Source organism: Astatotilapia calliptera, chromosome 3, assembly GCF_964374335.1.
Source record: "Astatotilapia calliptera chromosome 3, fAstCal68.1, whole genome shotgun sequence".
Classification (NCBI taxonomy): Eukaryota; Metazoa; Chordata; class Actinopteri; order Cichliformes; family Cichlidae; genus Astatotilapia; species Astatotilapia calliptera.
In genome coordinates, this window is record NC_137424.1 from 13,180,401 (window position 1) to 13,204,145 (window position 23,745).

At 40.8% G+C, this 23,745-nt stretch overlaps 1 pseudogene across 1 annotated transcript in view; it reads left to right on the forward strand.

Annotated features, from left to right (window-relative positions):
* The window catches only part of LOC145425145 (NACHT, LRR and PYD domains-containing protein 12-like), a 363,340-nt pseudogene that overhangs the window by 48,672 nt on the left and 290,923 nt on the right, over nucleotides 1–23,745 (forward strand). The window contains exon 3 of the transcript XR_013905812.1: nucleotides 20,304–20,480. The product of XR_013905812.1 is annotated as an NACHT, LRR and PYD domains-containing protein 12-like (transcript). The remainder of the gene's footprint in view (nucleotides 1–20,303; nucleotides 20,481–23,745) is intronic.

Sequence of the window (23,745 nt, forward strand, 5' to 3'; positions counted from 1 at the left end):
CCTGGCTAAGGACTTTCTTAACTTAGTGAACTCTTTTAACTTTGTTCAGTCTGTTAAAGGTGCCACTCAAGAACGTGGTCACACACTGGACTTGGTTTTATCACATGGTTTATCTGTCCATAACGTACTCGTCGAGGATGCGGTGTTCTCTGACCATATGCCTATTTTATGTGATATTGTTCGTTTTAATCCTGTTCTTAAGCGTGCTGTACCTGCTCGATGTTATCGTGCTTTTGGCTCAGATACTGCCGAGCGGTTTTCCATATTGTTTGACCAATTTATTTCTTATCCTCCTGAGTTGTCCATCTCAGATGGATTAGTTTCTTGTTTGGATTCTGCTTGTAAATCCGTCCTTGACGCTGTCACTCCTTTTATATTCAGACAATGCCAGCCAAAGGCTAGTCCTTGGCTAACTAATTTTACTAGAGCCGCTAGAAAAGAATGTAGTAGATGTGAAAGACGGTGGAAAAAAGATAGGTTGTGCGTCTATATGGAAGCTCTTAAGACTAGCTGGAAAGTATATCAGAGAGCAGTAAAGGCTGCCAAGCACTCCTATTTTTCTCAACTTATTGCTGCCAGTTCGCATAACCCTCGTGTTCTATATAATACTATAAATTCTGTACTTAATCCGGAAGGCTATATTCTTTTGCACTCTTCTGCGGCTATGTGCAATAAGTTTCTTAATTATTTTGTGGACAAGGTTGCTAGTTTGAGACCTCTGACTCTACCTATTGCTGACCCAGCCATGCATGGTTCTTGCTCAAGTCTGTTCTCTGCTTTTCTACCAATTGTTTTATCTGATTTAGAGAAACTTGTGTTGAATGCTAAACCGTGTGGCTCTCCAAATGACGTTGTTCCTCCCCGTTTTCTTAAAAAGGTATTTCCTATCATCGGACCACATATTCTGAACATTATTAATACTAGTCTTTTGTCTGGTCAAGTACCTAGGGAATTTAAGCATGCAGTCATACATCCTTTACTTAAGAAACCATTTCAGTCATATCAAATTTTAGACCCATCTCTAAGCTTCCCTTTCTTAGTAAGATTCTGGAAAGGATTGTTTATACTCAGTTGATGGACTACTTGAATGACTCTAAATTGTCAGAAATCTTTCAGTCCGGCTTTAAGCCATTCCACAGCACGGAGACAGCCCTCGTAAAAGTTATGAATGACATCCTGATAGCGACAGACCGTGGTAAATATGCAGTGCTGGTCTTGTTCAATTCAATTCAATTCAATTCAATTTTATTTATATAGCGCCAAATCACAACAAAAGTCGCCTCAAGGCGCTTCATAGATACAGAGAAAAACCCAACAATCATATGACCCCCTATGAGCAAGCACTTTGGCGACAGTGGGAAGGAAAAACTCCCTTTTAACAGGAAGAAACCTCCGGCAGAACCAGGCTCAGGGAGGGGCGGCCATCTGCTGCGACCGGTTGGGGTGAGAGAAGGAAGACAGGATAAAGACATGCTGTGGAAGAGAGACAGAGGTTAATAACAGATATGATTCAATGCAGAGAGGTCTATTAATACATAGTGAGTGAGAAAGGTGACTGGAAAGGAAAAACTCAATGCATCATGGGAATCCCCCGGCAGCCTACATCTATTGCAGCATAACAAAGGGAGGATTCAGGGTCACCTGGTCCAGCCCTAACTATATGCTTTAGAAAAAAGGAAAGTTTTAAGCCTAATCTTAAAAGTAGAGATAGTGTCTGTCTCCCGAATCCAAACTGGAAGCTGGTTCCACAGAAGAGGGGCCTGAAAACTGAAGGCTCTCCCTCCCATTCTACTTTTAAATACTCTAGGAACAACAAGTAGGCCTGCAGAGCGAGAGCGGAGCGCTCTAATAGGGTGATATGGTACTACAAGGTCATTAAGATAAGATGGGGCCTGATTATTTAAGACCTTGTATGTGAGGAGCAGGATTTTGAATTCAATTCTGGATTTAACAGGAAGCCAATGAAGGGAAGCCAAAACAGGAGAAATATGCTCTCTCTTTCTAGTCCCTGTCAGGACTCTTGCTGCAGCATTTTGGATTAGCTGAAGGCTTTTCAGTGAGTTTTTTGGACATCCTGATAATAATGAATTACAGTAGTCCAGCCTGGAAGTAATAAATGCATGAACTAGTTTTTCAGCGTCACTCTGAGACAGGATATTTCTAATTTTAGAGATGTTGCGCAAATGGAAGAAAGCAGTCTTACATATTTGTTTAATATGTGCATTGAAGGACATGTCCTGGTCAAAAATGACTCCAAGGTTCCTCACCGCGTTACTGGAGGCCAAGGTAATGCCATCCAGAGTAAGAATCTGATTAGATACCATATTTCTAAGATTTTCAGGGCCGAGTACAATAACCTCAGTTTTATCTGAATTAAGAAGCAGAAAGTTAGCGGCCATCCAGGTCTTTATGTCTTTAAGACATTCCTGCAGTTTAACTAATTGGTGTGTGTTATCTGGCTTCATGGACAGATAGAGCTGGGTGTCATCTGCATAGCAGTGAAAATGTATGCTATGTCTTCTAATGATGCTGCCTAAGGGAAGCATGTATAATGTAAACAGAATTGGTCCTAGCACTGAACCCTGTGGAACTCCATAATTAACCTCAGTGTGTGAAGAGGACTCTCCATTTACATGCACGAATTGGAGTCTATTAGATAGATATGATACAAACCACTGCAGTGCAGTACCTGTAATACCTACAGCATGTTCTAATCGCTCTAATAGGATATTATGATCAACAGTATCGAACGCTGCACTGAGGTCTAGCAGGACAAGCACAGAGATGAGTCCACTGTCAGAGGCCATAAGAAGATCATTTGTAACCTTCACTAAAGCTGTTTCTGTGCTGTGCTGAGCTCTGAAACCTGACTGAAACTCTTCAAATAAACCATTCCTCTGCAGATGATCTGTTAGCTGTTTGACAACTACTCTTTCAAGGATTTTTGATATGAAAGGAAGGTTGGAGATTGGCCTATAATTAGCTAAGACTGCTGGGTCTAGAGATGGCTTTTTGAGTAAAGGTTTAACTACAGCCAGCTTGAAGGCCTGTGGTACATAGCCGATTATTAGAGATAGGTTGATCATATTTAAGATCGAAGAATTAATTAATGGCAGGACTTCTTTGAGCAGTTTTGTAGGAATGGGGTCTAAAAGACACGTTGATGGTTTGGAGGAAGTAATTATTGAAGTTAACTCAGAAAGATCAATTGGAGAAAAAGAGTCTAACTTAACATCAATGGTACTAAGAGTAGCTGTAGATAATATTACATCTGTGGGATGATTACTGGTAATTTTTTCTCTAATGATAAAAATTTTATTTGTGAAGAAGTTCATGAAGTCATTACTAGTTAACGTTAAAGGGATGGTTGGCTCAAAAGAGCTCTGACTTTTTGTCAGCCTGGCTACAGTGCTGAAGAGAAACCTAGGGTTGTTCTTATTTTCTTCAATCAGTGATGAATAGTAAGATGTTCTGGCTTTGCGGAGGGCTTTCTTATAAAGCAGCAAACTATTTCTCCAGGCTAAATGATGATCCTCTAGATTTGTGACACGCCATTTCCTCTCCAGATTACGAGTCATCTGCTTTAGGGTACGTGTTTCAGAATTATACCACGGAGTCAGGTACTTCTGATTTGAGGCCTTAGTTTTCACAGGAGCTACAGTATCCAGAGTCGTACGTAGTGAGGAGGTGAAATTATTAACAAGATAATCGACCTCTGTTGGGGTAGCGTTCAGATAGCTGCTTTGCTCTGTGTTGGTACAGGGCATTGGAGATGATAACAGTGGGTGGATTATATTCTTAAACTTAGTTACAGTGCTTTCAGAAAGACATCTACTTTGATAAAGTCTACTCTTCACCGCTGTGTAATCAGTTATTGTAAAAGTAAATGTTATCAGGAAATGATCAGACAGGAGAGGGTTTTCAGGAAACACTGTTAAATGTTCAGGTTCGATGCCATATGTTAGAACAAGATCTAGAGTGTGATTAAAGTGGTGGGTGGGTTCTTTTACATTTTGAGAGAAACCAATTGAGTCTAATAACAGATTAAATGCCATGTTGAGGCTGTCATTTTTAGCATCTACATGGATGTTAAAATCACCCACAATAATTATTTTATCTGAGCTCAGAACTAAATTAGATATAAAGTCTGAGAAATCAGACAGAAACTCTGTGTAAGGCCCAGGTGGACGATAGATGATAACAAGTAAGACTGGTTTCTGAGTTTCACAGCTGGGGTGGACAATGTTAAGCATCAGGCTTTCAAATGAATTAAAAGTCTGTCTTGGTCTTTCATTAATTAATAGGCTGGTGTGAAAAATTGCTGCCACACCGCCCCCTCGGCCTGTGCTTCGAGATTTCTGGTAGTTAGAATGGCTCGGGGGTGTTGATTCATTTAAACTAACATAATCATCCTGCTGCAACCAGGTTTCTGTAAGGCAGAGTAAATCAATTTGTTGATCAATTATTAAGTCATGTACTAACAGAGACTTGGAGGAGAGAGACCTAATATTTAATAATCCACATTTCACTGTTTTACTCTTTGGTTCAGATGTGGATACTGTATTGTTCTTTCTTTGTGATTGTTTATGTTTAAGTTGTTTGTTGCTGGTTTTTAGTTTGTTTTTTGTCTGTTTGGGAGCTGACACAGTCTCTATGGAGATGGGTTTTTGGGGGGGTAGCAGGAGGAGAGAAGCTGCAGAGAAGCGTGTAAGACTGCAACTCTGCTTCCTGGTCCCAACTCTGGATAGTCATATTTTGGGGGGTTTAATAAATTTGTCCATATTTCTAGAAATGAGAGCTGCTCCATCCAAAGTGGGATGGATGCCATCTCTCCTAACAAGACCAGGTTTCCTCCAGAAGGTTTGCCAATTATCTATGAAGCCCACATCGTTTCTGGGACACCACTCAGACAGCCAGCAATTTAAGGAGAACATGCGGCTAAACATGTCACTCCTGGTCTGATTGGGGAGGGGACCAGAGAAAACTACAGAGTCCGACATTGTTTTGGCAAAGTTGCACACCGATTCAATATTGATTTTAGTGACCTCCGATTGGCGTAACCGGGTGTCATTACTGCCGACGTGAATTATGATTTTACTGAATTTACGTTTACCCTTAGCCAGCAGTTTTAAATTTCCTTCAATGTCGCCTGCTCTGGCCCCTGGAAGACAATTGACTATGGTTGCCGGTGTCTCTAGCTTCACATGTCTGAGAACAGAATCGCCAATTACCAGAGTTTGACCCCCGGCGGGTGTGTCGCCGAGTGGGGAAAAACGGTTAGACACATGAACGGGTTGGTGGTGTACCTGGGGCTTCTGTTTAGGACTATGCTTCCTCCTCACCGTGACCCAGCCGCCCTGATTCCCCAGCTGCTTGGGACCTGCCGGGGAACAGCTAGCGGGGCCTACGCTATTTTCGGCTGCACCAGCTACAGGGGCCTGGCTAGCTGCGGGTGAATGAAGGGTGCGAAGCCGAGTCTCCAATTCAGTAATCCTGGCCTCCAGCGCTGCAAATATGCTACATTTGTTACAGATATCATTACTGCTAAAGGAGGCCGAGGAGTAACTAAACATCTGACACAATGAGCAAGAAAGTGCAGGAGGGACAGGTGAAGTAGCCATGGTGCTAATGAGTCGGCTACGAGCTAAGCTAGGCTAGCGAGACAGTACAGAGACAGTGAGTGAATACTTTGGCTATAAATTAGGTAGTGAGTACACAGAAAGTGTGCTTCGGAGGAAGCACGTGAAGATTATACTATGAAAGAAGAATGTATTTAAAAGTTGTTAATTAAATCGCTAAGCAAATAAGCTACTCAGAAACACCACTGTGTTTGAGCAGGAACAGGAAGTGATACTCTACCACAGAGCGAGCGAACACCTTGTTGGACATGACAGCTGCATTTGACACTGTGGATCATGATTTGCTGATCTCCCGCATACAGCACTGTGTGGGAATTACTGGTTCGGCACTTTTGTGGTTAAAGTCCTATCTTTTAAATAGGACATTTTGTGTTACGTTGGGGTCGGCTTCATCCTCTGTGGCCACTCTGCTTTGGGGTGTGCCACAGGGATCTATTCTTGGGCCGTTATTGTTTTCATTGTACCTCTTGCCTCTTGGCGCGATTTTCCGAAAGTATAAAGTGCCATTCCATCTATAAGCAGATGACTGCCAGCTCTACTTACCTTTTAGTCATTCTGATAGTCTCCCAACTGGACCTCTGCTTGACTGCCTTACTGATGTCAAAGCATGGATGGCAAAAAACTTTTTAAATTTTAATGATCGGAAGACAGAAGCAATTTTATTTGGCCCAAATCGTTCTTCTCATACTCTCGTTCTTCTCATGTTGATCTTGCAGCTTTGACTTCCCAACTAAAGAGTTCGATCACAAATCTCGGAGTTAAAATTGATTCTGCACTCACCTTTGATGACCATGTAAACGGGGTGGTAAAATCAGCATTTTATCACCTCAGACGTTTATCAAAGGTTAAGCCCTTTCTTTCCAAGCGTGACTTGGAAAGCGTTATTCATGCCTTTATTACCTCACGTTTAGATTATTGTAATTCTCTTTTAACAGGGGTAGGGCAGGGCACTTTGTCACGCTTGCAATTAGTGCAAAATGCTGCGGCACGATTTTTAACTGGCAGAAGAAAATTTGATCACATCACTCCGATTTTGGCCTCTTTACACTGGCTTCCAATTGAATTCAGGATCCGTTTTAAAGTCCTTTCATTGGCTTTTAAATCTCTAAATGGTCTGGCACCTGTTTATTTGTCTGACTTGTTGAAGCCCCACGTCCCCACTCGTTCCCTTCGGTCAGCTGAGCAGTTGCTGCTTTCGGTCCCAAAGTCACGGCTGAAACTTAGAGGAGACCGAGCGTTCTCTGTTGCCGCACCGATGCTTTGGAATAACCTTCCTCTCCATATTAGACAGGCTAGTAGTAATATACCTGTACTTTTTTTTACCCCCCCACACCCCGAGGGCATTTTCCCCCCTCCCTATCCCCCGCCGCGTCCATGTGCGTGTGCACGTGCGCGAGAACGGACTTTTTGCATGTGCATGTGTGTCCAGGGGTCATATGAGTTCACATGTGTTTAATAGAGTATTATTTAATGAAACCATTATGTGTATTAATTAAACTCTTTTTAAAGGATTGTATAGGTCTCAGAGTTCTGTTATTTAGACATAGATGATTTAATTTAACTACTTTAGGGGTATTTTAACTAGTTAGGAGCCTTTTGCATTTTCTTCAGTGCTATTTAGGAGCAAATAACAGGTATCCCTTTAGAAATAAACAGTGATACTTCTAAAAACCGTGTATTCCCACACAGCATTTAATTTAGCTAGTTTAGGAAGATTTCACTTTTCTAATAGTTTCACAGGCTAGTAGTTTTTTAAATAGAGCACCACAAACAACATGTATCCCTTTAGAAATAAACTGTGATACTTCTAAAAGTACATATTCACACTAGAGCTGTATCAACCTCAATGTGGCTTTAATGCAACTAGTCTTATAATTATCTACTAGTCTGCAACAGTTAGACTCGCTGATTACACATAGATGATTTAACTACTTTAGGGGCATTTCACTTTTCTAAAAGTTTCACAGACCAATAGTTTTAAATTTAAATAGTTTTAAAAATCTTAGAAACCCTGTGGCTAACAAGATCCTTACTCAAGGCGATGCCATCCAGAGTAAGGATCTTGTTAGCCACAGTGTTTCTAAGATTTTTACGCCCCGTTACAATAACCTTAGTTCTATCTGAACTTAGAAGCAGAAAATTAAAGCTCATTATGTGTCTAAGACATCCCGGCAGTTTAACCAATAAAAGCGGGTATCATATGCATAGCAGTGAAAATGTATGCTATGCTATGCGTTCTAAAGCGCATATGATGTAAACAAAACTGGTCTTTGCACAGAAGCCTGTGGAGCTTCATAATTAACCTCAGTGTGTGAAGAGGACTCTCCATTTAATAATAGCTGTAATAAAATGTTATGGCCAACGGTGTTAAACGCTGCACTTGGGTCTAGCAGGGAAGATTTCAACTTTTCAATGTGAATGAAGGCTGAAAACTGATTAGATTAATGTCTGATGATCTTTTCTGTGCTTCTTCAAGTTTGTAACACCAAACATATTAAAGGATGATGTAAGGCTCACAGGAAGAGTTTAATTAGACACACATTTACTATTTTTCTTTATACTCTTTCTTTCTTGACATGTTTAATATGATTACTATCAGAGGAGAAAATGACCCTTGTGTAGTTTAAAAACTTTTTATTTAATCAAACTGTAATGTTGTTGAACTCTGACGGACGTGTCTTTTAATCTTGTCAACAAATCCTTAATCACCTAAATGTGCCATTTATCATCTTGTAAAATGTTCCCTCTGCTTCTGTTGCACATCTCCCCGGACACTCTCTGCTTCACCTGTCCTGTGCAGCTGGTTCAACCCCTGCCTGCCTCCTTAAACTGGGGTGTTTAAATCTCTTTACCTCTGTTGTGAACTTCACACAAAGTTTGTGGTAACAAAATCAAACTGACGAGGATCTCGTTTGAAAAAAACACACAGTCACGAGACAAAATAAAAACAGACTGCTCAAAGCAAAAGCAGAGCCCTCGCAGCTGGTAGCACAAAACACAGCAACAACATGCGTATTAGATACCCTCAGTGCCAAAAGCCTAAATATGAAAACGGTGGGATCACCAAGAATATCCTAAAAATGGCATTGAGGTGGGTGTTACAGTGAAAAAAACAAAAAGGAGCCAAATTTTCATCTGAAAATGTTGAATTTTAGTAAAAACAATGCTCTGTAGTTTGATACTGTCGTTACAGACAAAGCAGATGTTTAAAGCCTTTGGACGCTCATTTGAAACGCACTCATTCTCCTTATCAGCTGGAAACATTAAAGCCGTAAAATGACTTTTTTGAATGGATAAAAACTATTGAACAGCAGCAATGATGAGCCTGTACCAGAATTTGAATGTACATGTGTTGAAGGTCTTGTTGAATTATTAAACATACTTTCTTTAATTTTTCGAGCCACAAAAACAACAACTTTTAATTTTCTTCTGCTTGAGTCTCGGCCTCGGGTAGTTCTACTTATCATTGCTCAGTCAGTTGTCTGTTTGTGCTACTTTTTCAAGGAGCAGCGGATTATTGGTAAGGGTGACTTTATGTTTAGCTACTTAAGTGGAAGTACTGTGGATAGTTTTACCTTACATACATCGATCTACCAGTACAGCTTCTGAGGTAACTGTTTACAAAATGTTATATTCTATCCACAAGTTCTTTGCAATTTTACATTGATAAACATTATCCTTAACACATTTGGCCCACGTAAAGTGCTATGGCCATCACACTGTCATTTAGAATTGTTTAAATAACTCGTGTCTTAAGTCCTTCCATCAAACAGAAAATAAAAAAAAAGTCGCATCGTTCACTTTATATTTCTAACATTTTGTGATATAAAGTCGTTCATAACAAACTGAAAGGCCGGGAGTTTAAAATGCAAACCGATGGAAGCAGAAGTAGAAGACTATAATGTCACAGAGCACACGGTGTCTATTATTGTGTAGACATGTATAAATAAGAGCTTAATAAAGATGCTCAATTTCTTAAGAAATAAACAGGTGGAGTGATCTTTATCAAAAGTGGATGTTGCATTTGTGGCTAAACCCCTGTACCCAACAACTTTAAAAATCTACTGTGTGTGAGGCTGTGTAAGTAAAGCTTGGCCTTCCCACCCGCGTGTAACAAACCATTTGTTGGGGGTTGTGGATTTGACACCTCAGCATTGTGAAAGTGGGGAAACATGTTTCTGGCTGTGCATAAGATTTCTGCTTACAACTTAGAATCTCAGTTCTAAATGAAATTCAGATGTTTTTTAAGTATGGATAATGTATTAATTGACTTCTAAGGCACGCGCACACACACACACTCACACTCACACTCACACATACACACACACACACGCACTCACACTCACATACACACTCACACACACACACACACTTACAGAGAGAGAGAGAGAGGGGGAGATCATTAATACAAAGGATTGGAGCCGTTTTTGGATTTTCACTTGTTGTTGGCTTTAATATGAACAGTCACATAAAATTCATTCCAGTTTTTTTTTTGCCTTTGCTTCAATTAAGATGTTTCTTTAAATCTACAACAGCTTCCTTTTCAAAAAAGCTTACTGACATAGTAAGGAAGTAGCTAGGGACCTCAGTAAGTATGAGCAACAATAGCTTAGGGACAGTTTCTACAATAAAGAGGATTTCATCACCTGCTGTTCGTCAAAAAGTGCTGTATTAAAAACAATTCAGCAGACCCTCAGAGTGTGGATACAAACTGTTTTCAGCTGTAGAGGTAGAGGTACGCTTCATGTACTTATCAACATACAGTTTATTAGAGTGGATTAGAGTGCATTGGTGCTTGGGCCTCTTTTATTTAGCACGGTTATACCATTGTGAATTTAGCTATATAAATATGCTCAAGAGTCTATCATATGTTTGACATGCAACTAAAAATTCGAAAATATATATTTTTTAAATCAGTAACTTTGCAAATTTAGAGGAATTGTTTTCGGACAACATATGTGTCACATTTTAAACAGGTTTTGAATAATTAGCACTGACATACAGACATTTATGCCCTGGGTATAACAGACATGCTTACCTTGTGAAAGGCCTTCGGATTTCTTGGAGCAGAGAAACACGGTGTATTGTTGCTTTTCTCTATTGTATAAGCAGCGCCCGACTGTCAGAAACGCTCTGTGCTGGTAGCAAAGTCGGCTCCAACGCACATTCAGGTGAAAAAATAAAAAGTTAAAACGATATACCTTGCGGCAGTTGTGAAGTCCTGAGGAAAATACTGTGTGTCTGATGGGGTGTTTTTATATAGGTGGGGCTACTTTCAGTTGACCTCTGAGATGTAGAGATAAAAGAGTGTGAAAGAAAGAAGAAAGGCGGAAAGCCTTTGGAGACTCTGTTGGTCATGGTTTCTGCTGGCCTCTGACATGATAAGACTAGTTGCATTAAAGCCATTAACTGTTTGTGAATATACACCTGTGGGCTGGGATACTCTTGATAAGGAGCATCTTTTGTTTGCTTCATACCGTTTTACAGACTTTTGGGAGCCTAACTGTTACAGAGTGTGGGAATATGTGTTTTTTAGAAGTATCACAGCTTATTTCTAAAAGAAATACATGTTGTTTGCGGTGCTCTATTTAAAACTATTGGTCTGTGAAACTTTTAGAAAAGTGAAATGCCCCTAAAGTAGTTAAATCATCTATGTGTAATCAGCGAGTCTAACTGTTGCAGACTAGTAGATAATTATAAGACTAGTTGCATTAAAGCCACATTGAGGTTGATACAGCTCTAGTGTGAATATGTACTTTTAGAAGTATCACAGTTTATTTCTAAAGGGATACATGTTGTTTGTGGTGCTCTGTTTAAAAAAACAAACTACTAGCCTGTGAAACTATTAGAAAAGTGAAATCTTCCTAAACTAGCTAAATTAAATGCTGTGTGGGAATACACGGTTTTTAGAAGTATCACTGTTTATTTCTAAAGGGATACCTGTTATTTGCTCCTAAATAGCACTGAAGAAAATGCAAAAGGCTCCTAACTAGTTAAAATACCCCTAAAGTAGTTAAATTAAATCATCTATGTCTAAATAACAGAACTCTGAGACCTATACAATCCTTTAAAAAGAGTTTAATTAAAACACATAATGGTTTCATTAAATAATACGCTATTAAACACATGTGAACTCATATGACCCCTGGACCCACATGCACGTGCAAAAAGTCCGTTCTCGCGCACGTGCACACGCACATGGACGCGGCGGGGGATAGGGAGGGGGGAAAATGCCCTCGGGGTGTGGGAGGGGTAAAAAAAAGTACAGGTATATTACTACTCAGGCTGCATCAGTGCCAGTTTTTCAGTCTTTATTAAAAACCTATTTTTATTCCCTGGCTTTTAACTCTGTGGGTAACTGACATTTTTATTGTTTTTTAACTTTATTGCTATGTTTGGTTTTATTATTATGTGCATATTAGTATTGTACAGCACTTTGTTCTACCAGGTGTGTTTTTAAAGTGCTATATAAATAAATAAATGATAATGATGATGATGATGATGATGATGATGATGATGATGATGATAATGATGATGATGATGACTATTCCAGTGCAGTGTTTGTGTATTTTCTGAAAAATAAGAGTGACACAGCAAAAGCAACACAGAAGTTTTTGGCTGATACAGCCCCGTATGGGCAAGTTAAATGTATCAGGTCTGACAATGGAACAGAGTTTATGGGAAATGAGTATCAGGCACTCCTTAGCAAAAATGGAATCAGGCATGAGACCTCAGCACCATACTCACCACACCAAAATGGTACTGCAGAACGCAATTGGCGTACTCTTTTTGATATGGCCAGGTGTATGTTAATAGAGAAACAGTTACCTAAAGAGTTGTGGACTTACGCAGTGCAAACAGCAGCTGTAGTGAGGAATAGATGTTTTAACAGACGCACAGAACAGACACCATATTTAATGCTGACAGGAAGAAGGCCAAACCTTTCCAGGATGCAGACATTTGGGTCAGTGTGTTATGCCTACAGGCAGAACAAGAGAAAACTAGACTCAAGGTGTGAGAAAGGAATTTTTGTTGGATATGACAAGAACAGTCCAGCTTATATGGTCTACTACCCAGACAGTGGGAAAGTACAGAAGCATAGACTGGTGAAGTTTGAGACTAAAACAAGAGTAGAGAGACAAACACAGACTGACAAGGTGCCAGATGATGAGGGTGACTTTGAGACACCAAACAGGTTCACCAAGACCAGAGAACAGACTGATGTGAGTACAGAACACACAGATACTCAGGAACAGATCCCAGTAAGCATGTCTGAGATGAGCAGCCAGTCACAGGAGAATGAACTCGACTGCGAGGCTGCAAGGTATCCTTCCAGAGTGAGAAAGAGGCCTGGGTATTTAAGTGAATATGTTACTGATAAGGAGGATTGTGATCAAGTACTTACAAACATGGATTATTGTTACAGAGCAATGTGTAACATTCCCCAAACATTCAAGGAAGCAATAACTTCATCTAACTCAGAGAAATGGGTCGTGCAATGGATGAAGAGATGCAATCACTAAGTGAAAATGACACATTTACCTTAACTACTTTGCCTGAGGGTAAGAAGACAGTGGGGGGTAGATGGGTGTACGCAGTCAAAAACAATGTTGATGGATCTGAGAAGTACAAGGCACGTTATGTTGCTAAAGGACATAGTCAGAGGATAGGTGTGGATTATGAAGAAACATTTTCCCCTACTGCTAACCTGACTAGTATCAGAGTGTTGATGCAAAAGGCAGCACAAGAAAACATGCTTTTACATCAGATGGATGTTAAAGCTGCCTATCTTCATGCACCAATAGATTGTGAGGTATTCATGGAACAACCTGAGGGTTATGAGGTAAAATCCGACACAAATGAAAAACTGGTGTGCAAGTTGAAAAAGTCGCTATATGGGCTAAAACAATCAGGCCGGAATTGGAACAAGTTGTTGCATGAATATCTGAGTGAGAACAACTTCGTGCAAAACCCCGCTGACCATTGTGTTTACACAAAAATGACAGAAAATAAGAAGGTGATTCTGATTGTATGGGTAGATGACCTGATCATTGCTGCTAGTGATGAAAGTGAACTAACTGTTGTGAAGAAAATGCTTGCAGCAAAATTCAAAATGAAGGATTTGGGTAAACTGAGACATTTCATTGGTATAGATTTTGACCAGAGTGATAACTGTGTAAAAATGTCACAAAAACAATATGTGGAAAAAATACTTGAAAGATTCAACATGCAGGATTGTAAAGAAAGACAGACACCTTGTGAGCAAAAACTGAACTATGCTGATGATGCAGAAAAGATGAGTGATGTCAAAAGGTACAGAGAGGCAGTTGGTAGTCTGATCTATTTGGCTACATGCACAAGACCGGACTTGAGTTTTATAGTCAGTAAACTTTCACAGTACTTTACTGAGCCAACTGAAGACCAATGGACTACAGTAAAACATGTACTGAGGTATCTGAAAGGGACAACCGAGAAAGAACTGTGTTACAGGAAATGTGACAACAAAGAACTGAGGTTGTGGGCATACAGCGATGCTGATTGGGCAGCTGATGTAACAGACCGACGAAGTACAACTGGTTATTGCATAAGCTTGTCTGTAGATGGTCCTTTAATCTCATGAAAAACCAAAAGACAACCTACTGTTGCATTATTTACCTGTGAAGCGGAGTACATGGCTTTAGCTGCGACCCTACAAGAAGTTTTGTACCTAATGCAACTGTTACAAGGTATTGATGGACAAAAATATGCACCGCCAAAAGTTCATGAAGATAATCAGGGTGCAATTGCGTTGGCGAAGAATCCTGTGACGAGACAGAGATGTAAACATGTTGACATAAAGTACCACTTTGTGAGGTCAACTGTGAGTGCAGGAAAAATAACTCTGGATTATTGTTCAACAGAAGAGATGGTTGCAGATGTAATGACAAAGCTTGAAACAAAAATTAAGTTGTTCAAGTTTGAGAAGTTTATGTTTGGGCATTAACGTGGTATACGGACATGTATACAGTACTGAGGAAGAAACCTTTTGTTTGTTGTTTTTTTTTGTTTACTTAAGAGCATCATAATATGAGAGCAAGTGGGGGTGTTGAAATAAGAAGAGAAAATGCTCTCAATTATGGAGACAGTCAAATGGTTTATTTATGATTGATGTGTGCTTTACATTTGTGTGGCTGTTAATAAAGTTAGCGCGCTCTAGGGGGCGTATGAGTTCATCAAAAAATGGCCGAAGGCTGATGTGTGATTATTCCTCCCAAAATGCCGTTGATGAAGTTAGCTATGCACGTTAGATTTTACTGCGCATTTTCATACCTCTGCCAACAAGAACCATCAGGGAATGAGAAAAGGGAGACACAGCAGGATTCATTGGAAATAACCAGACAAGGGGAAGCAAAAGTAGACACACTAACATAGGACATGGCACTGTCAAAATAAAACAGGAAGTGAACACAGAGACACAATACTAACACAGTACAGAGGGAACACAGAAACCAAAACCTCAGAACTAGAAAATCTTAATCAGAAAGAAATTGTAACAAAAGACAATAACAATCAAAACAAAAGTACTGAGTTCACAGACTCGGGACATACATCGGCTCAAACTGTGGTCATAAATATTTTGTACTTGTAAATCAGACTGTGTAGTTGTGAACTGAGTTTTGTAACATTGTGAAACAAAATATCTGAAAAGTTTATGTTTTTGCGTTCATTGGTTTGTGTGTGTAAAAATGTAAAAAATGTAATAAATGTAAGAAACATTAGAACTACTTTTGCTGACACAAAGTTTGGCGAGCACTGCAAGTTGGCACTTTAAACCAGTCACTGATATAAAGAGAGCACCTTGTTCCAGGGCATCTGAGCATGGAGGGAAAGCTTTATGCAGGAGATGGTAAGAGCTGTTGGGACTAAAGAAACTGAGCAGAAAACTACAGACATCTGGAAACTGAGTTGTTAATTCTCAGTGGGATCAGCAGGACTAGCAAAGCTTCACCATGACAGTCATCTGATTGACTGAACCCATCCAAACATCACTTCATGGACCTTTAGCTTGTTTCTGTGTGTGGACAGACATAACATGAGCTAATTATTCATTACTCCTCCACAGAGTGGACCAGGACAGAGCAGAGGTTTCCACTGGTCAGTCTGCACAGCAACATCAAACACACCTGGACTCTGTGGTTATGGTTTGTAGTACTACGTTTACATTTGTTCTTTTCAGTCACCTCTATGCTGCACTTTGTGGACCAGATGATTGTCAGTGTGTCCAACATAAGTCAGAGTTTGGGCTCCATGATTTCAGTCAGATTGGGGTGACTGTAGCTCAGGAGGGGAGCAGGTCAGCTACTAGTTAGAAGGTTTGTGAATCAAACCCTGGCTGGCAAATGTACTGGTTAACGTACTAAACCCAAGCTGCCCTCTGATGCATCCATCAGAGTGTGAAAGAAAGTATTTAAGCATAGAACAATGTGCTTGGTTGAGTGAGGCATGTTGTATAAATGCTTTGTGTGCACAGAGTATCAAAGAGAGCTATATAAGAACCAGTCCATGTACCACTGGGTAATTCATATAGTCTTCTTTTCCAGCGGCTGGAGGACAACATCACCATGTTTGTGAAGAACGAGCTGAAGAAGATCCAGAAGGTTCTGAGTCCAGATCACCCAGAAACTTTAAAGAGCCAGATGGAGGATGAGGAGATGTTTGAAGGTGAGGATGAAGATGAAAGAAAGAGCTGCAGAGAAGCATTTCTGAAGATCACACTCCACTTCTTGAGGAGACTTAAGCAGCATGAGATGGCTGACCATCTGCAGAGCAGTAAGAGAATTTCTCTAAAGACTGAATATTGATCTTTCCTAATGGCTCAAGAAATGGACCAATAGACATTCATCCTTTCAGGGTACTGAAAGGCTATGATATTTATTATATAATATTTTTTTCTGAATTTCTTACCTTCAGAAATATTTGCTCCACTCTGCAAACGTGAACTTAAAGCCCAACTGAAGAAGAAGTTCCAGTGTGTGTTTGAGGGCATCGCTAAAGCAGGAAGCCCAACCCTCCTGAATCAGATCTACACAGAGCTCTACATCACAGAGGGAGGGACTGCAGAGGTCAATGATGAACATGAGGTCAGACAGATTGAAACAGCATCCAGGAAACCAGACAGACCAGAAACAACAATCAGACAAGAAGACATCTTTAAAGCCTCACCTGGAAGAGACGAACCAATCAGAACAGTGCTGACAAAGGGAGTGGCTGGCATTGGGAAAACAGTCTTAACACAGAAATACAGCCTGGACTGGGCTGAAGACAAAGCCAACCAGGACATCCAGTTCATATATCCATTCACTTTCAGAGAGCTGAATGTGCTGAAAGAGGAAAAGTTCAGCTTGGTGGGACTTGTTCATCACTTCTTTAATCAAACTAACGAATCAGGAATCTGCAGGCTTGAAGACTTCCAGGTTGTGTTCATACTTGATGGTCTGGATGAGTGTCGACTTAATTTGGACTTCAACAAAACTAAAATCCTGACTGAAACCAGAAAGTCCACCTCATTGGATGAGCTGCTGACAAACCTCATCAGAGGGAACCTGCTCCCTTCTGCTCGCCTTTGGATAACAACACGACCTGCAGCAGCCAATCAAATCCCTCCTCAGTTTGTCGACATGGTGACAGAGGTCAGAGGGTTCACTGACCCACAGAAGGAGGAGTACTTCAGGAAGAGATTCAGAGACGAGGAGCAGGCCAGCAGGATCATCTCCCACATCAAGAAAGCTCGAAGCCTCCACATCATGTGTCACATCCCAGTCTTCTGCTGGATCACTGCTACAGTTCTGGAGGATGTGCTGGAAACCAGAGAGGGAGGAGAGCTGCCCAAGACCCTGACTGAGATGTACATCCACTTCCTGGTGGTTCAGGCCAAAGTCAAGAGGATCAAATATGATGGAGGAGCTGAGACAGATCCACACTGGAGTCCAGAGAGCAGGAAGATGATTGAGTCACTGGGAAAACTGGCTTTTGATCAGCTGCAGAAAGGAAACCTGATCTTCTATGAACCAGACCTGACAGAGTGTGGCATCAATATCAGAGCAGCCTCAGTGTACTCAGGAGTGTTCACACAGATCTTTAAAGAGGAGAAACAACTGTACCAGAACAAGGTGTTCTGCTTTGTTCATCTCAGTGTTCAGGAGTTTCTGGCTGCTCTTCATGTCCACCTGACCTTCATCAACTCTGGACTCAATCTGCTGGAAGAGCAACAAACAAGCTCTCAGAAGGAGAAATACTTCTACCAGTGTGCTGTGGACAAGGCCTTACAGAGCCCCAATGGACACCTGGACTTGTTCCTTCGTTTTCTCTTGGGTTTGAAGACTAATCAAACTCGTTTGCAAGGCCTGATGACACAGACAGGAAGTAGCTCACAGACCAATCAAGAAGCAGTTCAGTACATCAAGGAGAAGCTCAGTGAGAATCTGTCTGCAGAGAAAAGCATCAATCTGTTTCACTGTCTGAATGAACTGAATGATCGTTCTCTAGTGGAGGAGATCCAACAGTCCCTGAGTTCAGGACGTCTCTCCACAGATAAACTGTCTCCTGCTCAGTGGTCAGCTCTGGTCTTCATCTTACTGTCATCAGAAAAAGATCTGGATGTATTTGACCTGCAGAAATACTTTGCTTCAGAGGAGGCTCTTCTGAGGCTGCTGCCAGTGGTCAAAGCCGCTAAAAAAGTTCTGTAAGTTATAAAGTTTTTATTATTTAATTTGGTTGGTATGTTATGAAAAACACACTGCCATCAACTTCTGATTTGTTTTTGTCAAAATCACTGTAATATAATCCTGCATCGCTGTTCATAAATACATTTTATTTGTCAGCTTCACCCATCAAAGTCAGGGGGCAGGGTTAATGCTGACCAAGTAAAAACCATTGCTTTGGTCTGGTGGGCGTTCTTTTAGTGGGCTTTTCTCAATACTAAGTAGGCCTACACACCAGGGTTTGGACATGTGTGGACCCAAACTATACTTAAACTTTACACTTTTTTGTGTGTCACCAAATACACTTTTAATATTTTCTAGACAAGAATGTAGTGGCATAATCTGTAACCTCTTTTGGCTCCAAACACACGTGACAGACTTGAGCAGGGTTCATTTAAAGGCTGACAGAAGTGGAGTGGTGACGGGGAGATGTTTGACAGGACAGTGTTTCAGCCTCCACAGGTTCATGTTGTGCTCCATCAGTCAGTGAAGATGAAGTCAGTGCTGATGAGGCTGTAGAGTGTGTGAGGGATGTGAATGAGGATGATGAAGATCTGATGATAGCAGATAAAAACAGGCTGCAGAGACTTTGAGCCATACAGGGCACACAGTGTGTGTACAGAACAGCTGAAATCATTATGGAGGCCTCACTGGAATATGGAAGCATCACAGTACAGCTTCAGTGAAGCATTAAAGTCTCTGATATGAGATGAGAAATGAAGCAGCCAGAGCTTTTTCATGAGTGGAAATCCACTGTGACTGTGAGCTGCTGCTACAGCCTCCAGATTAGCCAGCAGCTCATCCTGCTCAACATTTTCTCACCAACTTTAATGGAAGTGTGATGTTTTCAGCTGGAGTGATGGTCAGGGTGGCCTCCCTCTCCTCTTCTTCTCCTCTTCCTCTTTCATTTGTAAAGCCACTTCTGCTGCTTTCATTCATTTGGAAGTCCTGTAGCTGAGTTTGGGAGAGACTAACAGCCTCGGCAGCAGAGGGGAGAAAGGCTGTAACACCACCACTTTACTCTGTTCTACCTGTCACATCATTTTATCAGGAAACAAATATGCTCATGTTTTTACTATGTTTGTCTTGAAGATGTAAGAAGATCACATGGTGCTTTTTATTATTGTGTTGGTTTGTTTCCTGTCTCTTGGATGGAGCCCAGCTGTGCGTGGCCCCTGGGCCTGTGGTCAGAGTGTGTGCTGGATAATCCGGCCCAGGATGAGGCCAAACTGACATGGGATGAAATGTCTGTCACATAATTGAGCTTAGTGTAGTTTCATTTCTGCACAATTTAAAAACAACCAAAACTTTGTTCTGTCTTTTCTATGTTATACTGTAGACTTTCTTTGATACTGTGTCCAAAAGGAGCAGCTTTTACTTTGAAGGGGAGGCGTCTCTGTTTCCTCTTCAGGTTGGATGATGGAAGCAAATGAGTGTGTGATGTTCTTTCAGTGTTGCACTTTGTAGACGCTCCCTGAGCACTGGTCTCACAGCCAGCTGCACATAGAGACCAGTGTTGTTAGTCCAGGTCAGAAGATGACTTGTTGGAATGAAAATGAGCTTGTAGTTTGTCTGCTTTAATAATGTGACTGGAAAAAGGTGTTGGACTTCAAATATGTCCATTTCTTTCACACTTCACCTTTAAAAGTGAAGCCTTGTGGTTCCTGGAAGGAAAAACACGACTTTTTCAAGTCTTTGTCCTGTTTTTATGATAAATGTACGACTTTAATGTGAAACATTCAGAGTTTTTTCTCTTGTTGTGTTTGTTTGAAGCTGCTTCCTGTTGGCTTCAGCTGTTTGGAGTTTCCATTTTCTAAACTTCTACATTTTGAATCTTCTTCAGCTCTGAACAGATGATGAAACACTGAATGATTTCAAGCTCACACTTTGTCTAATAAACTTACATCTTTCATTCTTTATACAGATTGAGGGATTGTGGTTTGTCAGAGATCAGCTGTGATTATCTGGCAGCAGCACTGAAGTCCAACCCCTCCCATCTGAGACAGCTGGACCTGAGCTTCAACTACCACCTGCAGGATTCAGGAGTGAAGCATCTGTGTGGTTTCCTGGAGAGTCCAGGATGTGGACTTGAAACTCTGAGGTCAGTCAGCATGTTTTAGTTGTGCTGAGATGAATATGATGTGAAAGTTGTGCTGACACTAAACTGCAGACATCAGGCTGATATTATACTGATCCACACTGAGGATCTTCATGGTAAAGTCTGTTTTCTTCTTCTCTGGTTTAGTCCATTGACTGCAGCAGAACAATGTTCACATTTCAAACAGTGAGACTCAACGTATGGCCCGTGGCCCACACGCGGCCCACCTTCCCTGATTCAGAGAGAGGGGACCCTGATGAACTGTGTAGTGTTCTTCCTCACAGTTCTAAGTATCAGACACAAAAATGAATAATCCACAGCTGACTGTCTTTAGCAGGTCAAAGGTCACGGCACACAGCAGACAGTGGGAAATATTATAACTCTGATCATTTATCAGCACATATCCATATGTATAAAAACAAAGCTGACACTGTGAGACTTGATCAGAGGTGTGATCATCACAGCAGAGGCCTTTGTGTCAAAGTCACTGAGGATCAAACAGAAACACATGAAGCAGATTTTCCTGTTCTGGCTTTTTATAGCAGATAACCTTCAAAATATTCTGCAGTCGATCAAAAACTGAAGCAAACCATGAATCAACATGTGAACATGAGCTGATGCTGCTGAAGGGAAGCAAAGTTACAGAGGTTTGATTACAGACACAGCTGAGAGTTTGTAATCTGTCATCATTTTAAAAGGTTTACATTTCTTCAGTATTGAACAGCAGAAATGAGGCTTTGTTTTGGGAGGCCGACAGCAGTGAACACAACAGCAGACTGGTGCGTAATAAGCAGTGAATAATGCAGGAAACAGATTTTTGAAGGTAAACTGTTCTTGAAGTACACTGAGAGAGAGAGAGCTGTGCAGGAAGTAAACGTCAAAGTAGAGCTGGGCGATATGAGATTTTTTCATATCACGATATGTTCTTTTCATTTCAGGCGATAACGATATCTATCACGATATAAGCCAAATAACTATATTTGTAAGATTTAAATGTGCCGTTGCTCACAAGTAAAATGTGAAATAATCAGCAGCTTGTTTTTATTTAAATATTTATTTCCCATAATAAGTTCAACAGAGTAGATGTACTTAAGGAACATGAGACTTTTTCAGATAAATAAAGGCAAATATTGCAAACTACACAAAAGGCAGCTGCTAAAGCGTTTAAGTTTCAAAATAGAACAAACGAAACAGACTAAATTGTCAATTCCACTTAGAAACAAAATATTAATTCTAAAAATAAATCTTAGTTTGTTTTACAGAAGAACAGACAAAACTGACTAACTTTTGTCAATGTCAAATAAACTGAGAACTAAAAGGAAATTCTCAATCTCTCCTTGTTGTATAGCTTAGCTTTTCAAACAGTTTTAACAGTTACTTTAGTCTGACAAAAGCCGAATGACGAATTAGCGCTTCCAGTCAGAGACTGAGGCTACGTCCACTCGTACACGGGTATTTTTGAAAACGGAGATTTTCCGTTTTCGTTTTAAAAAATAATCCCGTCCACACATAAAGGCAGAAATGAAGGAAAACGCTGCTATGAACATGCCAAAGCAGCAGGTGGCGCTAGATTCCTAACCGTGCAGAAATGTTGGCCAATCAGAAGTCTAGAAGCCTCGGTAGGAAAAAGTAAACAAAGCTGGGGCATAGAAGCAGAACAGAGTCGTATGTGTGGAGGGACAGTAACTGTGTGTATATGTAAGCATTTAAACACTGCAGAGAGTAGAATAAACAGTATTGTAGAAATTCATTTCACCGAAACAATAACGTGGCGCACAGTGTGACGCATGCACCAGTTTATTGTATTTCCAGACTTGCTTTCGGCACAATTTACAGTGCACGCTACTCTGTTTTTTGTCAGACTTGAAATAGCCGAAATACCTTCACACTACGGAGCTTCTCTGGCTCTTCCGTTCGACAATCTCTCCGGCATTGGAACCATCATCTGTTTTCTCTTCGGTCACGCTCGGTTGATTTTTCTAGTCGGCACGCTCATTTCCTCCATTACCCGCTGGCTGCTTCCCAAACAAACACACGTGCGGCTTGGCACTTGTGCTGTACGTAACAAGTCACGCGACGTGACGCTGCAGCTGTGATTGGTTCGGCTCTGCGCTACTTAGTTTGGATTGGCTGACCTTTTTTTTTTTTTTTTTTTTTTAAGAGGACAAGAGCGGCGAGGTCTATCGCGATAGCTTAATTTCTCTATCGAGTAAAAGTTATATCGCGATACATATAGTTATCGTTCTATCGCCCAGCTATACGTCAAAGTCAGAGAGAATTCATGACGATGTTCATCAAACGTAAAGCGTAGTTTGGATCTTCTTCTGCTGCTGGTTCAGTCAGTTTTGGTTGGAGACAGATGAAACCTGCAGCTTCAGGATCTGTGAGCTGTCCACTTTCAGCCCCGACGGCGTGTCCGTGTACGTGCCGTCGAGTGAACGATCCACGCTCTGTGTTTCCATCTTTGTGTGTTTAGCTGCTCTCATTTACTGTTTTGTCTGGTTGGTTGTTGTTGAAATACTTTTGGGAGCTTTAACCTGAGATTCTGGCAAAATACATTTATATTAAAAATCGATTCAGGATTGAATGAATCAACATCGCTTTATTCAAATTAAAACCATTTAAATAGGAAAATCCATTTTTTTACACCCGCCTCTAATGTTGGGTAATGTCAGCTGGTCCATGTGCAGCTGGCTGTGAGGCTCAGGGAGCGTCTACAAAGTGCAACACTGAAAGAACATCATCCATAAATATTGAGGAATAACTGGACTCTCATACAGCGAGACTCAAATGCCTTTAAACATCAGCTCATCCTGCTGATCCAAGTCCAACACTGAGTTTGTAAAAACATGTTTGTCAATCATTTTGTTTGGTTTGTGAGGAAAATGATTCAATAACTTGCTGCTAATACACAACATTTCATCATATTTCCTCATAAGCCTCTTTTGTCTGACCATTTGATCCCATTTGAATTTGCAATAAAGGATCCACAGAGTTTGGTGACAATAATGACAGTAGATGTTTGTGTGAAAGTGCTGGAAGCAAATGAGTGTGTGATGTTCTTTCAGTGTTGCACTTATCTCGGCTTGTGTATGGGTTTCTGCCGTCTTCCAGGTCGGATAGTCTGATGAATAGAGCCGTTGCCAGTAGTAAGAAGCCAGTCATCACCTGAGAACACCTCATGCTTGAGGTTGGTTTCACCCAAATGTATCAGTAAGCCTTAAGTTGGTCAATGGCTGGAGAGAATGAGAGTGCGAGCTGAGCTCAA